Consider the following 18703-nt stretch of genomic DNA (forward strand, 5'->3'; position numbering starts at 1 on the left):
AAAATGTTTTCTATATTGTAGTTTGCCTTTTAATTTCACATTCATATATACTTTTTTGAGAGTATTGTCAATATCTCCATGTTGCTTTACCTTTGTGATCTCCTTTATTTCTTCCAGGTTCTTTTTCATCCAGTGATCAGATAGATATATTTCCTGAATTTTGTATTTTTATATTTGACTCTATAATCCATAGAATTTCTTTTAATAACACATGATATGTGACATATATATTTAAATTAAATTTTATGTAAATATATTTTATAACATTATACTTACCCAGTGCTTTGAAAACCTGGTGACATAGTGGTTAAGAGCTACAGCTGCTACCCAAAAGGTCAGCAGTTTGAATCCACCAAGCGCTCCTTGGAAACCCTATGGGGCAGTTCTACTCTGTCCTTTAGGATTGCTTTGAGTTAGAATTGACTTAATGGCAAAGGGTTTGGTTTATGGTTTCATTATACTGGTACTAGAAATTGACTAGTTCTTTCTAATTAATTGTGTTTTCTTTATAATAAATGATTTTGATAAGTAAAACAATGTTTATAATAATAGCAAAATATAAGTGACACATAAATTCACCCTCATTAGGAATTCTGTTGTGTCTGTCAGTTTGTCATACTGTGGGGGCTTGCATGTTGCTGTGATGCTAGAAGCTATGCTGCCAGTATTCAGATACCAGCAGGGTCACCTACGGAGGACAGGTTTTAGCTGAGCTTCCAGGCTAAGACAAACTAGGAAGAAGGACCCGACAGCCTACTTCTGAAAAGCCTTAGCCAGGTGAAAACCTTATGAATAGTAGCAGAACGTTGTCTGATATAGTGCTGGAAGATGAGTCCCCCAGGTTGGAAGGCACTCAAAAGATGACTGGAAAAGAGCTGCCTCCTCAAAGTAGAGTCGACCTTAATGACGTGGATGAAGTAAAGCTTTCGGGACCTTCATCTGCTGATGTGGCACGACTCAAAATGAGAAGAAACAGCTTCAAACATCCATTAATAATTGGAACATGGGATGTACGAACGATGAATCTAGGAAAATTGGAAATCGTCAAAAATGAAATGGAACGCATAAACATCAATATCCTAGGCATTACTGAGCTGAAATGGACTGGTATTGGCCATTTTGAACGTGAAAATCATATAGTCTACTATGCTGGGAATGGCAACTTGAAGAGGAATGGTGTTGCATTCATCATCAAAAAGAACATTTCAAGGCCTATCCTGAAGTACAGTGCTGTCAGTGATAGGATAATATCCATACCCCTACAAGGAAGACCAGTTAATATGACTATTATTCAAATTAACACATCAACCACTAGGGCCAAAGATGAAGAAATAGAAGATTTTATCAGCTGCTGCAGTATGAAATTGATGGAATATGCAATCAAGATGCATTGATAATTACTGGTGATTGGAATGTGAATGTTGGAAAAAAAGAGGAAGGATCGGTAGTTGGAAAATATGGCCTTGGTGATAGAAACAATGCCAGAGATTGAATGATAGAATTTTGCCAGACCAACGACTTCTTCATTGCAAATACCTTCTTTCACCAACATAAACAGCAACAATACACATGGACCTCGCCAGATGGAACACACAGAAATCAAACTGACTACATCTGTGGAAAGAGACGATGGAAAAGCTCAATATCATCAGTCAGAACAAGGCCAAGGGCCGACTGTGGAACAGACCATCAACTGCTTATATGCAAGTTCAAGCTGAAATTGAAGAAAATCAGAGCAAGTCGTGAGAGCCAAAATATGACCTTGAGTATATCCCACCTGAATTTAGAGACCATCTCAAGAATAGATTTGATGCATGAAACACTAGTGACTGAAGACCAGACGAGTTGTGGAATGACATCAAGGACATCATCCATGAAGAAAGCAAGACGTCACTCAAAAGACAGGAAAGAAACAAAAGACCAAGATGGATGTCAGAGGAGACTCTGAAACTTGCTCTTGAGCGCCGAGCAGCTAAAGCAAAAGGAAGAATTGATGAAGTAAAGAAACTGAACAGAAGATTTCAAAGGGCCTATCGAGAAGACAAAGTAAAGTATTATAACGACACATGCAAAGAGCTGGAGACGGAAAACCAAAAGGGAAGAACACGCTCGGCATTTCTCAAGCTGAAAGAACTGAAAAAAAATTCAAGCCTCGAGTTGCAATAGTGAAGGATTCTATGGGGAAAATATTAAACAACACAGGAAGCATCAAAAGAAGATGGAAGGAATACAGAGAGTCATTATACCAAAAAGAATTAGTCGATGTTCAGCCATTTCAGGAGGTAGCATATGATCATGGACTGATGGTTCTTAAGGAAGAAGTCCCAGCTGCTCTGAAGGCACTGGCAAAAAAACAGGCTCCAGGATTGATGGAATATCAATTGAGATGTTTCAACAAATGGATGCAGCAACGGAGGTGTTCACTCATCCCTGCCAAGAAATATGGAAGACAGCTTCCTGACCAACTGACTGGAAGAGATCCATTTTTATGCCTATTCCCAAGAAAGGCGATCCATCCGAATGTGGAAATTATAGACCAATATCATTAATATCACACTCAAGCAAAATTTTGCTGAAGATCATTCAAAAACAGCTGCAGCAGTATATCGACAGGGAACTGCCAGAAATTCAGGCCGGTTTTGGAAGAGGACATGGAACCAGGGATATCATTGCTGATGCCAGATGGATCCTGGCTGAAAGTAGAGAATACCAAAAGGATGTTTACCTGTGTTTTATTGACTATTCAAAGGCATTTGACTGTGTGGATCATAACAAACTATGGATAATGCTGCGAAGAACACTTAATTGTGCTCATGATGAACCTTTCCATAGATCAAGAGACAGTTGTTCAGACAGAATGAGGGGATACTGATCAGGAAGGTGTGCGTCAGGGTTGTATTCTTTCATCATACCTATTCAGTCTGTACGCTGAGCAAATAATACGGGAAGTTTCGACTATATGAAGAAGAACGGGGCATCAGGATTGCAGGAAGACTCATTAACAACCTGTGTTATGCAGATGACACAACCTTTCTTGCTGAAACTGAAGAGGACTTGAAGCACTTACTAATGAAGATCAAAGACCACAGCCTTCAGTGTGTACTGCACCTCAACATAAAGAAAACAAAAATCCTCATAGCTGGACCAATGAGCAACATCATGATAAACGGAGAAAAGATAGAAGTTGTCTAGAATTTCATTTTACTTGGATCTGCAATCAACAGCCATGGAAGCAGCAGTCAAGAAATCAAAAGACACATTGCATTGGGTAAATCTGCTACAAAAGACCTCTTCAAAGTGTTGAAGAGCAAAGATGTCACCCTGAAGACTAAGGTGGGCCTGACCTAAGCCATGGTACTTTCAATCGCATCGTATGCAGGTGAAAGCTGGACAATCAATAAGGAAGACTGAAGAAGAATTGACACCTTTGAATTGTGGTGTTGGCGAAGAATATTGAATATACCATGGACTGCCAAAAGAACGAACAAATCTGTCTTAGAAGAAGTACAACCAGAATGCTCCTTAGAAGCAAAGATGGTGAGGCTGCATCTTACATACTTTGGACTTTTTGTCAGGAGGGATCAGTCCCTGGAGAAGGACATCATGCTTGGCAGAGTACAGGGTCAGCGGAAAAGAAGAAGACCCTCATCAAGATAGATTGACACAGTGGCTGTAACAATGAGCTCAAGCATAACAAAGTTTGTAAGGATTGCACAGGACTGGGCAGTGCTTCGTCGTCTTGTGCATGGGGCCGCTATGAGTTGGAAATAACTTAATGGCATATAACAACAACAACAAGGAATTTTGTTAAATAAATTAGGATATGGTTGTAAATAGGATACCATAAAATCATTAAAATGACAATTTTAATTTATATGTATTGATGTAGAACCCAAAAACTAAACCTGTTGCTGTCAAGTCAATTCCGACTCATAGCGACCCATAGGACAGAATAGAAATGCTGCATAGGGTTTCCAAGTAGCGGCTAGTGGATTTGCACTGCTGACCTTTTGTTTAGCAGCTGTAGCTCTTAACCACTACACCACCAGGGCTCCAGATTGTTATGGAAAGCTGCCCACAATAGGTTAAGAGAACAAAGCTATTACAAAATAGTATGTGTAATATGCTTTGTCTTTTCGAGCTGCACTTTGAAATCTTCTGTTCAGCTCTTTAACATCATAGTTTCTTCCATTCACTTTAGCTACTCGATGTTCAGAAGCAAACTTCAGGGTCTCTTTGACATTCATTTTGATCTTTTCTTACTTTCCTGTCTTTTTAATGACTTTTTGCTTTCTTCATATGTGATGTCCTTGATGTCGTTGCACAAATCATCTGAAAGTATCATAATGAAATGTGCAAAGGCTTAGAGCTAGAAAACCAAAAAGGGAGAACACAGTGGGCATTTCTCAAGCTGATACTGAAGGAAAAATTCAAGCCTCAAGTTGCTGTGTTGAAGGATTCTACAGGGAAGATAATAAATGGCACAGGAAGCATCAAAAGAAGTTGGAAGGAATACACAGAGTCACTGTACCAGAAAGAATTGGTCAACCTTCAAACATTTCAGGATGTCACATATGAGCAGGAACTGATAATACTGAAGGAAGAGGTCAAAGCTTCTCTGAAGGCATTCGCAAACAACAAGGTTCTATGAATTGACGGAATACCAACTGAGATATTTCAACAAACAGATGCAGCACTAGAAATGTTCACTCATCTATGCCAAGAAATTTGGAAGACAGCTACCTGGCTAACTGACTGAAGTTGATCCATATTTGTGCCCATTCCAAAGAAAAGGATGATCCAACAGAATGTGGAAGGAAATTATCGAACGATATCACTAATGTCACACACAGGTAAATTTTGCAGAGGATTAAGCAAGAGTGATTGGAGCAGTACATCAACAGGGAACTGCCAGAAATTCAAACTGGTTTCAGAAGAGGATGTGGAACCAGAGATATCATTGCTGATGTCGGATAGATCCTGGCTGAAAGCAGAGATTACCAGAACAATGTTTACCTGTGTTTTATTGACTATGCAAAGGCGTTTGACTGTGTGGATCATAACAAATTACAGATAACATTGTGAAGAATGGGAATTGCAGAACACTTAATTGTGCACATGAGGAACCTGTATGTAGACGAAGAGCCAGTCATTTGAATAGAACAAAGGGATACTGCCTTATTTAAAGTCAGGAAAGGTATGCATCAGGGTTGTATTCTTTCACCATACTTATTCAATCTGTATGCTGAGCAAATAATCCAAGAAGCTGTACTATGTGAAAAAGATCGAGGCATCAAGATTGGAGGAAGACTTATTAACAACCTGTGATATGCAGATGACACAACCTTCCTTGCTGAAGGTGAAGAGGACTTGAAACACTTACTGATGAAGATCAAAGACCACAGCCTTTGGTATGGATTATTCCTCAAAATAAAGAAAGCAAAAATCCTCACAACTAGACCAATAAGCAACATCATGATAAATGGAGAAAAGAATGATGTTGTAAAGGATTTTATTTTTTTTGGATCCACAATCCACGTAAATCCACAATCTACAATCCAATACCCATGGAAGCAGTAGTCAAGAAATCAAAAGACCCATTGCATTGGGCAAATCAGCTGCAAAAGATCTCTTTAAAGTGTTAAAAAGCAAAGATGTCACCCTGAGGACTAAGGTGCGTCTGACCCAAAGCATGGTGTTTTCAATCGCATCATATGCATGTGAAAGCCGGACAATGAATAAGGAAGACCGAAGAGGAGCTGATGCCTTTGAACTGTGGTGTAGGCGAAGAATATTGAATATCTCATGGACTACCAAAAGAACGAACAAGTCTGTCTTGGAGGAAGTGCGGCCAGAATGCTCCTTAGAGGCAAGGATGGCAAGCCTGCGTCTTACATACTTTGGACATGTTGTCAGGAGGGATCAGTCCCTGGAGAAGGACATCATGCTTGGCAGAGTACAGGGTCAGCAGAAAAGAGGAAGACCCTCAATGAGGTGGATTGGTACGGTGGCTGCAACAATGAGCTCAAGCATGACAACGATTGTGAGGATGGCGCAGGACCGGGCGGTGTTTTGTCCTGCTGTGCATAGGGTCACTATGAGTCGGAACCAACTCGACAGCACCTAACAGCAACACTAACAACAGAATGTCTCCCCTCTTCTTATCACCTCTCAAGACCCAATTCAATGCCTTTCTGCTCTGTGACATTTCCCCCAGTCTCCTTTACATTTCGTACATACCTCTAAGTACATATTTATCTCTAACATGTCATATTTACCTAATAATTTGTTATATTTCTTGAAGGCAAGATGTAAGCCTTATTGATCTTTGCATCTCTCTTCCCAGTGGAACTGGCATTGAAAACATTGAAAAATGTTTATTGAATGAATACTAAATGAATATACTTAAAAGTGTGTAGTGGGAATCCAGAGACCTCTCTTATGCAACTTGTTGGCTTAGCAATGACAGCCATCTTTTGAAAGTCCAAATCCAGTCAAGTCATTTCTCTGCTTAGACCCATCCAAGAGCACCACATTTCACTAGGTACTAAGTCTTAGGATGAAATATACAATCTTTACAGGCCTGCAGGAGCCAGCCTCTTCTTCCTTCTCCAGTCTCATCTCTCCTCACTTTCCCTTCTGGCACCACACCTCAGCCACACTGGCCACTTTCCCTGCCTTGAATGTACCACATGGGCCTGCTCCCTCTGTCCAGGATATTCTTCCCTTTGACACTGGCTAGCCATTCCTTGAAGAGTTGGTGGCACAATGGTTAAGTGCTATGGCTGCTAACCAAAAGGTCAGCAGTTCAAGTCCACCATTCGCTCCTTGGAAACCCTATGGGGCAGTTCTACTCTGTCCAGTAGAGTCGCTATGAGTCGGAATCCACTTGATAGCAATGGTAATGGGTAGCCGTTCCTTCCCCCAACTTCAGGTGTAGGCTTGCATATCACTTCCTCAGCAAGGCTGTCATCCAAATCACATCTCTATTACTTCACGTTGGTGCCTTTATACATCTTATGGTGCTTATTATAAAGTGTGGAAACCATGATAGCATAGTGGGTAGTGCTACAGCTGCTAACCAAAGGGTCAGCAGTTTGAATCCACCAGGTGCTTCTTGAAAACTGTATGGTGCAGTTTTACTCTGTCCTATAGGGTTGCTAGGAGTTGCAGTTGACTCAACGGCAACGGGTTTTGTTTTGTTTTTTAAGTAAGTAGTCAAATTCTCACCTTCTGTGCAGGAGACCCAGGTTTGATTGCTGGCCAATGCACCTCATACACAGCTACCACCTGTGTGCCAGTGCATCGCTATGATGCTGAAAAAAGTTTCAGCAGAGCTTTCAGAGTAAGAGTAAGATGGACTAGGAAGAAAGGCTTGGGTTTCTATTTGTGATAGTCAGCCAATGAAAACCCTGTGGATCACAATGGTCCAGTATGCCACCAATCATGGTGATGGCACAGGAATGGGTAGCATCTTGTTCCATTGGGCATGATGGGGTCACTATGAGTCAGGGACCAACTCAGTGCCAGCTAACAGCAATTGCAGTGTTTAATTTACATTTACTTGTGTAATTTCTGTTTCACATCTATTGCTTTCACTAGCTTTTATGCTCCCTTAAGGCTGGAGCTTTGTGTAATTTGTCTGAGACATATTTGCCTAATAAATATGAATGAATGAGTGACAAGCTTTAGGATTGCACTTACTGTAGACATTTTCCTTTTCCTCTTCTCTCCTGTTATTCCTAACCACAAAGTTCTGTACTTACCTAGTAAATATAATATTCTGTTGAATGTTTGACCAGCTTCCTCTAAACCCATACTATTATCACCATCAAGTCATGACTGTTTGGTATAAATTTCTATCTCTCAAGTGAATAATAAAAAATTATTTGAAGTTGAAATTAAGCTTTCCTTTCCTCATCTGTTTTAGATGTCTTCAAGATACTTTGAAAAGTGACAGTTATTAAAACATCCTTAAAACGTGTGTTGTAAGGTTTATTATAAATTCATGTTGAATATCTTCTTTGTTTTTTGTTGCAGTGGCAATTACTCCTCCTAAAGGCTGAGTTTTACCACCACCAGCACAAAGCTGTACAGACTATGTTTGCCTTTCTTTTCCCCCTGTGGTTATTGTACTTTAGATGAAGGTTTACAGTACAAACTAGATTCTCATTAAGCAGTTAGTACACGTATTGTTTTATAATATTGGTTAACAACCCCACAACATGTCAACACTCTCCCTTCTCAACGTTGGATTCCCTATTAACCAGCTTTCCTGTCCCCTCCTGCCTTCTAGTCCTTGCTACAGGGCTGGTGTGCCCCTTTAGTCTCATTTTATTTTATGGGCCTGTCCATTCTGGCTGAAGGGTGAACTTCAGGAGTGACTTCATTACTGAGCTGAAAGGGTGTCTGGGAGCCATACTCTCAGGGTTTCTTCAGTGTTGTATAGACTATGTTGAGTAATCCAATAATAACCATGCATTTTATCTCAGATTTTTTTTTATCTGATTCGATATAGCTAATTTGGTTTTTCTAAGCTCTGGTTTTAAATCTAATTAAGGCATCCTAAATTGCTCAATTTCCATTTGGGTAGCCTGCTTTGCTCGTAATTTTCAGGTTTTGAGACTACTCTAATGAATTTCTTCCATTGCTTTTCTGCAATTAAGCTTCTCTTCCATTAAGCTCTGCCAGGTTTAGTCATGAGGCAGCCTGCTAACCAATCAGTCTCATTAATTATGAGCAAAGAAGGTTTCTAAGAAAATCCCTTTGTTTACAAGGTAATTTTTACAAATGCCTACATAATCTTTTTCTCAGCATAGCAGGTTATGGGTATTTTGAAAACTGATTTTGTTCCTCTTCTTCCTCACTTCTTTTGTCTTCCTTATCTCTCAGAATTCCCTTCCCTCTCCTGCCATACATCCCAGAAAAGGATAAAGGCATAGTAAGCAGCCACATGCTAAGAGAATTGGGGTCATGAAGAAAATGGCATTTGGTTAGCCCTTTAGCAGCAGAGTACATTAGCACTTGCCAACCCCAGCCTTCCGAGTTGAATATATCACTTCCATGGCACAATCTGCCTCTGTTGTCCTGTGGCCTGTGGACCTGAACTCAAGCCTCCATTTCAAACGGCATTATGTTACGGTGCACCATCTGGTCAGCTGGCCCTGCGTGCAAAGATATTTGGCATCTCAGTGCAGAGGAGCTAATTATGTTTTGGGAGTGTTTCACAATTTGCTATTCTAGCCAAATAAACAAAAGTAAATTATTTGAAATATTTTCTTTTCTGCTCTCGCTGTTCAGCAGATTCAAAAGTATAGGAAAAACAAATCCCCCAAATAATTAGAAAATTATTTGAAAAGCTATTGAGTCCATTTTGCATAACTGATCCTGCATATGTTCTAAATTGTAATCCTTTTGGACTTGGGATTGATAAGAATATTTAATGTATTTCTGCCCCATTTTATAGCAGATGGTTTTCATACTAAGTGCTTTAATGTATGTCTACACAGCTAATGTATCGCTTGAGGCTGTGCAGTTCAAAGCTTTGCAGATACTTTATGAATTTGAGATTTACTGACCCATTGTTTAGTTTTTCTAAGACACATTTATGTTTGTACCCTTTGAAAACCATGCCATTGGCAGGCAAACTATTTTAAATTTTACATCTGTTCTTAGACAATTTGATAATGTACCCATTCTTCTTTACAGTTACTTTTGTAAACATGTAAGCACCTTTTGTATGACAAGTCCAGAGGTAGCCCAACTTGTGCTCAGCAGCTCTTACCTAAAAATTAATTTTCTCCTGAAGTCCCTGTTTCTTAAAAAAGACTTCAAGCAATAGTATTTCAGTATTTGTTAATTTCATAATATATCCATTGGAGTTGTATAAAATATACAGAGTATGAATGCCAAATCTATTATGATAAAGGAAAGGCAGGAAGCTGTGAAACAGTCATGAGCATATTCATGTGGGAATATTTGTCTAAACTTTAATTAAACTAGATAATTTTTGATTAGCCTTACTGGTTATCTAAAAGTAAATACCTGTAAAGAAATGATCTTTTTTATAATCTGTCATTAATTTTCATGCATAACACTTCCCTTATAAATCTTAAGGGTAAAAGCTATTTTTTTTCCTTCCTTCTCACCAGTTGTTTATATATTGACAAAACAATAAATGTCAATTAAAAATTTTGGAGCAAGTGTTCTCTTGAAATGTGTGTATTATACTTACATGTTTGTGAATTTTTCTGATATTCCACAAGGACTTGGAAACCTAAATATAACTAACTATTCATGTAAGAGTACTGTTTTTTCCAGTTTATTGAAGGGACCCTTGAGTTAAATAAACACCACTAAGTGAGATTTTTTTGGCTTAAAAACCTGGTGCTTTCTCACTACGATACCCTAGTCAATTGTTATAATTAAATTGTTACCAAAATTTTTAAAATCTATAATTAACAGTTTCAGTAGCACCAGATAGTTTTAAATATTCTGTGAAAGAAAGTTTTAGCATTTGTGAACATTTTTGCAAAATTAAACAAGCACACACACACACAAATAGAAAAGAAACAAGAGGTTTTCCATAAAATGAACATGTGTATGAAATAAACATTCAGGGACAGGACACATAATTTTTAATACTGTAAATATAGTATGAATATCCCGCTGCACATACCAAAAAGTATAGGAAGATAGGCTTCTTCTAAAATCTTATTAAAATATTTATAAATTCAATTTCATTCTGTCCTACAGAAATTTAAATTATTTTAAGGAGACACATAGAAAACAAGTCATCCTGTGGAATTTTGTGCCTTTCTTTTTTTCCCCCTTCATTCTTGTGAAAATGTGATCACCTTCTCTATTATATCTAAGTAGATATTAACCAATGATATTAACCACATGAACTAAGTTATCTCTTCTACCAGATTGAGAGCAGAGTCAATTTCTAATTTACTTTTATGCATCTTCAGAGCCCTTGATGAAATCTTTGCATATTACAAGTATATAGGTAAGGATCCCAGAAGGAAAGAGATGTCACACTTCATTGGTATAAGTGAGGAGAGTTTAATAAAGGGACTATTTATGAAAGTATGTGTAGGGCTATGGAAGAACAACTAAGATGATGAAGCACTCAGGAGCTAACAATAGCAGGGAGCCATCACTACTCCTAGGTCTGAAGGGGCACGAGGGGTGAGAGATTGGTAGGCCTCAAAAGAGCTCTAGCTGAGGCTGTGGCTATAGGAGAGAACTTCTGGTGGGAGCTGTGGTCTTTAGAGAAACCCCGCCACCCAAACCTGCAGCCCAGCAGAAAGGGAGCCAAGGAATATATACTCCAACGTCACTTGTGATGCCTTGTCACTGCTTTTTATTGGCCTCCCATTGGCAAACCCAAACAGAAGCCAATGAATAAGGAAGCCCACTAATAAGCTCTGTCGAAGACAACAGCATTGAGGGGGACAGAACAAGATAGAGATGGGTAGAGAGTGGATGGAGGCAGAGCAGGGGAGAACATGTGCAAACAGAAAATACTCATTTTAGTAGGTGTTCAGCTAACGAGTGGGACAATGATGAAGGCTATAAATGCTATAAATGCTTCATTCAACTTGCTAAAATATATTGGCTTAATATATAATTGCACTCTCTCAAATCAATAATGTAGGCAAATATATATTTGAATATGTGGGGTAAGGCACATCTGTAGGAGGAGGCAGGAGTTCAGGGAGAAATAGCCAACATTCTCTTATAAGGACTGATCTTTTCTTGCATAAAGATGATTTCTGGTAAGTCTATATCTAGATCTATAGAAAATGACATTTGTATTAACCCGAATTGAAATGAATTAGCCTTTCAACATAAAAAAAAAAAAATTTTTTTTTTTTTCCGACATAGTCTGAATTAATCTGATAGACTTCTATTTTTCCCTTTTGGTTATCCAAGCATTGTTTGTAAGTCCTAATGAATATCACTTTGTTCATTTGATGTTTCTACTGATGTATATCTATAACTAATATATATAAATAGCATAATTTTACAAATAATTAATGGAGTTATTACTTAAAGATATCCCAAGCTCTGTTCTTCACTGAACCAAAAAATCCTTTTTATTCAGTGAATCATCATCTCCTAATTTATCTTTTGTTGAAATCTGGATTTTCCTATATTACCAAAACCAAAACCAAACCCAGTGCCGTCGAGTCGATTCCGACTCATAGCGACCGTATAGGACAGAGTAGAACTGCCTCATAGAGTTTCAAAGGAGCGCCTGGAGGATTCGAACTACCGACCCTTTGGTTAGCAGCCATAGCACTTAACCACTACACCACCAGGGTTTCCTTCCTATATTAAATGCAAAGATTTAAGGGTCAAAGGATAGTGCTGAAATGAGTTGTTGAACTAAATAGACCTCATCTTTGAAGAATGCAGTGATGTTGATTATATTTTTTATATCACTGACGTTAATAAGAACATCTAATAGATCTAAAGTGTTGAATATTCATGGCTAATAAAATTACTAGATCTTACACATTTAAGGCCACATTAAGATCAACAAATAAATGGGAATTGGAGATTCATCCTTGTAATATATTTTTCTGACAAATTAACTTTTCAGTGTATCCTCTGGAATATGCAAGTGGACTTGATAAGTTATTATGACTGGTAAAAGCATAGATCCCAAAGAGTACAGACTTTCCAAGAAATACAAAGAACAATCCACTGAGGGTATGTCTGGGAAAAAAAGAATACTATTGTTTATTTTCACCAAAAAATAAGTCAAAATACTGATAGTAAACCATGCATATTGTTTATAAATAAATTTACATTTATGTGGAGTACATGCTTAAAATTTCTTCAGGAATTTTTAATCAACAGCCCAGGTAACTACTGACAGAACCAAATTATTTAAGGAACTAAAAATCCTAAGTCTATTAAAAATTCCAACTTTTTATTCTAGCAATCTAAAACGCTAAGTATGTTCCTTAAGCCCAGGCTTTTCCTAGAACAGTAAAAAAAAAAAAGAAAAAGAAAAACATGCACTACCTTTAAGTCAATTCTGACTCACAGTAATCCCATAAGGATTGCAAGGCTGTAAATCTCTGCAGAAGTAGACTGCCATATCTTCTCCCGAGGAGACGCTGATAGTTTGAACCCCCAAACTTTCAGTTAGCAGTGCAGTGCTTTAACCACTTTGCCACCAGGGTAGCATGTAATTATTATGCCACAGTAGCATTTAATTATTCCAAGGGTTTATTAGGCAAAAACAAATTAGGTACCCTTGGTCTAGGCCCACAGACAATATGTTATTACATGGTCTGTTAAAAAAAAAATTGCCGTGGAATTGATCATAGTGACCCTATAGGATAGGGTAGAATGCCTCACAGGGTTTTCAAGACTGTAAATCTTTACAGAAGCAGACTGACACGTCTTTCTCCAGCTGGTGGGTTTGAACCACCTCTCTTTTAGTTAGCAGTCAAACACTTAACCACTGCACCACCAGGGCTCCTACATGGTCTGTAGTTCTGTCGATATGAGTCATCCCCAACCTATATATTGGAATTTACCGGTAGAAATTGAAGACTCAGTTGCCAGGCCTTCTGAACATTTTCATGTCCACATTTAGCTAGGATTCCTGCTAGGAAGGAAAGCACCTTGTAGTCTCCACTTTCACCTTAGAAACTCACTTTCAGCATACACTATCTTCCTTTTCCCCAAAGTCAGCTCAAAGCTTAATGAAACTAAAAATTGGTTCATTCTTTCCAGGTGGTTGGAGGTCTCTCTATGGTCTGCATCATTCCATCTCCTCTAGATTAGGTTATTGTTGTTTTTTAAGCAAAGTTGGGCAACAACAGTTATTTATGCAGTCTATAACCTGCATAAATAATTGTTGTTGCCCAACTTTTCTGTCTCATAGGGTCGCTATGAGTCGGAATCGACGCGACGGCACTGAGTTGTGGGTTTTATAACCAATTTTTTAAGGAGCCCTGGTGGTGCAGTAATTAAGTATAAAATAAATTTGCTAACCAAAAATTCAGCATCTCAAATCCTCCTGCAGCTCCTTGGAATCCCTATGGGGCAGCCCTACTCTGCCCTGTCGCTATAAATACAGCAACAAGTTTTGGGCTTTTATACCAAGTAAAAGCCTACAGAGCTATATCAAGAAAAATTAAAGAACTTCACCTTACCTTCTCCATTCTCATCCCCCTATGTAACCAGTGTTAAAATAGTTATCTGCCCCATGATATTCTTTCTCTATGTTCATACAAGGATAAACACACACTGAACAGATTTTTGTGTTTTCCTCATCCTTTTCCCCCTGTCCCTCCCTCCCTCCCTTCCTTCTTTCCTTTTCCCAAACTGGAATCATACTATGCACCTATTCTGTATCTTGCTTCTTTTTATACAGTGTCCCCTCAGGTCATTGCATATAGCTCTAATTCATTCTCTTTAATAGCTGTATGATATCCATAATATGAACATATCATGTTTTATTTACTCTTTCCTCTACCAATAAACATTCCGTTTGTTTCCAGTTTTATATTACTTTCCAGAAAGGTGGCGGTGATTCATATGCCCACAAGCAGTGAACAAAACTTTCCCAGCATTCCTGGGTACCCTTACTACTACTGAAGCTTATCAATCTATTCTATTTTTTTTTTCCAATTTGTTGGGCTAAAATAAAATAGAATTTCATTAATGCTTTATGTTTCATTGTATCACATCCCTTACCTAAAGCACAAGAGCAGGAAATAGAAGGCTTAGGATCGTAGAGGTTATTAAGAGGATTCTAGAATCATTTATGACACATGAGAGGATTTTGCTGTGTGTGAGAGTTTCTGGGTACACCCCCACCTCCAAAATTACAAAAATACTTGCAAATTCAGATTTTACCCTCAGAGAAATTCTTAGAAGCATTGAGGTGGAAGTATGAATTGAGGAAGTAGAACAATGAGAATACAGGGGCTGATATTAACTCAACCTTATCATTTCTTAACTGCTTCTAGAGGAATTTCATCCCACCAGGTCCTACATACATTTACTAAATGCTTAGTTGTTTGTTTGTTTGTTTTGTTTTCTTTTGCCTGGTTTATGCAATACTGATCGAGATTTATTACCCTATTAACTTACCACAGGATCTGTTATTCATTAATATATGTCATTTGTAGGTGCTTCCAGCTACAAATGAGAGTGAACAATTGGGTGTCGCCCTGGGTCTAAATGTAATTACAATGTTCAATTCCGCATCTGCCATGCTCCACAAAGTCAATGGCCCACCAGGGTAGATAGTAACCCCCCTAATGTGATGCATTTAAAGAAAGATTTGTTAAATGAGAACAAGAGAAAACAGACAATAAGACTAATAAACAGGATTATGAAAAGACTTCTAATCCTATTAAAAAAAATTTAGCTAGCCTTTATTGCATACAGTGTCATATATGCAAAAATAATAGATCTCACTTCTGCTCAGGGAACTCTCAAGAAAAGAAAAAAAGATTAAGGGGAAAGAAAAACAGTTACTAAGTTTAGCACAAAACTATCTTCAGGGAACAAAAGCATGTTTGGAGAAAAAAATTGAAATGTACAACCAAAAAGTTTGATTATTCTGGCTTTGCTACCCCTTGATCTTATCTTCAGTTTCCAGTTTTCTTGGTCCCAGGATTCTCTGTGTTTGAGGAAGAGAGCAAGTTGATGAGCAACGGACCCTTAATTTTTGGCAGTCTTTGTTGTTGAAAGTCTGTGAAATCTGAGGACAAAAATTTCAGAGTCTATAAAAGCTCTGCCCTTCCCCATATTAAGCATTTGGATGGCTCCTCTGCTTTCAGGACATTAACACCTGTATTCTTCAATGACAGAGTCCTCCTACCCCCAACCCAAACATGCTTTTTCACATCACCCCTAAAATAAGTCCCTGGGCTTGTCTCTTTGGAACCTGTATATGCAAGGTTTTAGTGAAAGCGAAAAGTTTTCCAGCCCTCAACAGTAGAGGAGATGATGCAGTTACCTGTTTTATATACCAATTCTTCCCTGAGGTGTTCTAGTAGTGACATTATGGGCCCAGATGTCCTAAGTAACAAGTCCATCTCCAGGAAGAAATTTGCAGTTGAGCAGTTCCACCTGAAGCCCACCCCTGCCGATGGCTCTCAATAATTATCTATAATCTGTTCTTCTGAGGCTGGCTGGTTACATGGCTAGCAGGTGGCCTTCTGCCAGGTTGAAAATGTCATGTAGCCAGGACTTGTTTTCCTCCATAAAGGTCAGGATTTCTGAGATCATCACTGCTGACTGTGATCAATTCTTCTAATACTTCCTGTTATTGTTATTATTTTCTTAATCTCTGTAATTTCTTGTGTAATAGGGTTAGCCCCAATCCTAGTTTGCCTTCATACCCTGTGCCATCATGTGCAATAATTTTCTCTTCTTCAACCTGGCTGGAACTCAGACTTTTTTATTATATAATAAATACTAAACTACAAAAGCCACACCACAAACATTTGGTTCTTTATTCCAAGGTGGCATATGGTGACATTGTTGGAAGGAAGGAAGACAAAAGTTTTCTCCTCTCCAGCTGGTTGTACTGAGTCTTCTATTCCGTTACCAGTCTTTTTAATGATTGGTTGCTAAAACATTGATTAGGAACTCCCTTGCAGGACTGAATTGAGTTAATCCATGGACCTAAGCCTCTCTTAACTTCTTTGTATTGATATGGAAGAAAGATTTATGGCTTTTGGCCTATTTCATAGATGATGGACTACTGTGCTAGTATGGGAAAGGGCTGTACTAAAGTGGGTATGTACCAGAAGAAACCATATCTGGTGTACTTCCATGGCAGTCCCTCTTTAAAAAAAAAAAAAAAAAAATGCATTTAGGAGTCATTGATCATTTACAAGAAGATCTGGGGAACTTTTAAAAATAAATTACAGTAAAAAAACTAGAAAATTAGAAATAAATGCAAAACAAAAAATAATGAGAAGAGAAAGATGTTAGGAATTTCAAATGAATTTTTCAGATGAGCACTGAACTTAATTCTAACATTTTGGCAATTAAAGCAAAAAGGGAAAATAATCTTTACTTTTAAGTTCTCATTGTTTAGCTGAAGAGAGCTCCCATATTCATCTCAGAAACCTTCAGGGACCTTCAGAGGCAGACTGGTAAGGAAATGAGTGAAGTGGCTAGGTGTGAACCAAAGGGAATGGAACAGCCTGTGCTTGCCATGGTCAAAGGAGTTCAAACTAAAACCAAACCAGAACAAAAATCCTTGCTAGCTGAATAAAACCAACGGGTGGGGATGTGGCTAGAGACCTATTTGTGACTCCGGAGCTAACAATGAAACCCAGGAGAAATTTATCACATCACATGGGTCTGTCTCTTAAGCATTCTGAAACATAAAATACAATGGACAATACCTGTTATTTTATCTCAAAAGCACAGGAATGACCATTGCTCAAATGAGTCTTTCTAATACTGAACTTCTGAAAAAGCTGAAGGATTAATATTTTTTTGCCTCAGTGCATATTCAATGAAGTCTGGAAATCAGACATACCTCCAAATGGTCTAAGAATGCCCCTAGGTGGCAGGAAGCTCTCAATGAAGAAAAGTGCAATTTAGTGATTAAGCCTCTTCTAAAACCACTATGTGTCCTTTTTCTGAAGTGAATTTATCTGCCACGATTGCAAGTTAGCAGCGCAGAAAGCTTTCTTTCGCCCCTGCTTTATGTAAGCAGTACCATTCAAGTTGTTTTGGTTACGCAGCGTGTGTGAGGCAGGATGTGGCTGAGAGGAGCGGGCCATTGTTGACCTCCTGTAAAGCTCCCAGAGGAAAACAAGTCTGGAGCAAAGACGTTGTTGTTGGCCACTGATTCCCACGTTCATTTTGGGCAGCACCCTTACCTTTTGGGCTAATAAGGGATAATGCTTCTCGTGTTTTACCATTCTTTGGTACTTCTTGCAAGACATGATTTTTCATCAGTTTCTTGTCTCTGCTGACTCCAGACTTTGTTGTTGTTGTTAGTTGCCATCGAGTTATTTCCAACCCATGGTAACCCCGTGTGTGCAGAATAGAACTGTGCTCCATACAGTTCTCAAGGCTGTGACCTTTCGGAAGCAGATCACCAGGCTTGCCATTCGAGGTACCCGTACGTGGGTCAGAATCATCAGTCCTTCTGCTAGTAGTCAAGCATTTATCCATTTGCACCATGCAGAGATTCCTAAGAGCAAAGAAACCTCCCCCAAGCCCTTCCTCCTAGTGGCCTTACCTAAAGTCAGCTTCTCAGGGTGATTAGAAAAAGTCACCATTACATCTGTTGGAAGCCCTGGTGGCGTAGTGGTTAAGAGTTATGGCTGCTAACCAAAAAGCAGGCAGTTTGAATCTGCCAGGCACTCCTTAGAAACTCTATGGGGGCAGTTCTACTCTGTCCTATAGGGTCGCTACGAGTTGGAATCAACTCGATGGCAGTGGGTTTTGGTTTTGGGTTTATCAGTAGCAGAGAGTGCTGGAACATCTGACCACGGGCTACAGGAGAAGGGGGTCAGACAACAAGGAACGTGTCAGCTGCTGGAATTCCTGAACTCCAGATGGTTTACTTTGCTCAGATGTTATATAGCAAAGCCCATGAATATGCCAGGATAAAGACAGTGCAGTGGAAATACTGGCTAAAATCAGAGTGACAGAGTGGTTTTGAAGTCAAATCTGTTTGGAAGAAAGTTTC

General features: G+C 38.7%; 1 protein-coding gene across 12 annotated transcripts in view; it reads left to right on the forward strand.

The window, feature by feature from the left end:
* IMMP2L (inner mitochondrial membrane peptidase subunit 2) overlaps positions 1 to 18703 on the forward strand; it is a 1024913-nt gene that overhangs the window by 873104 nt on the left and 133106 nt on the right. The gene's annotated exons all lie outside the window — the stretch shown is intronic.

This window comes from Loxodonta africana, chromosome 8, assembly GCF_030014295.1.
Source record: "Loxodonta africana isolate mLoxAfr1 chromosome 8, mLoxAfr1.hap2, whole genome shotgun sequence".
NCBI classification, from domain to species: domain Eukaryota; kingdom Metazoa; phylum Chordata; class Mammalia; order Proboscidea; family Elephantidae; genus Loxodonta; species Loxodonta africana.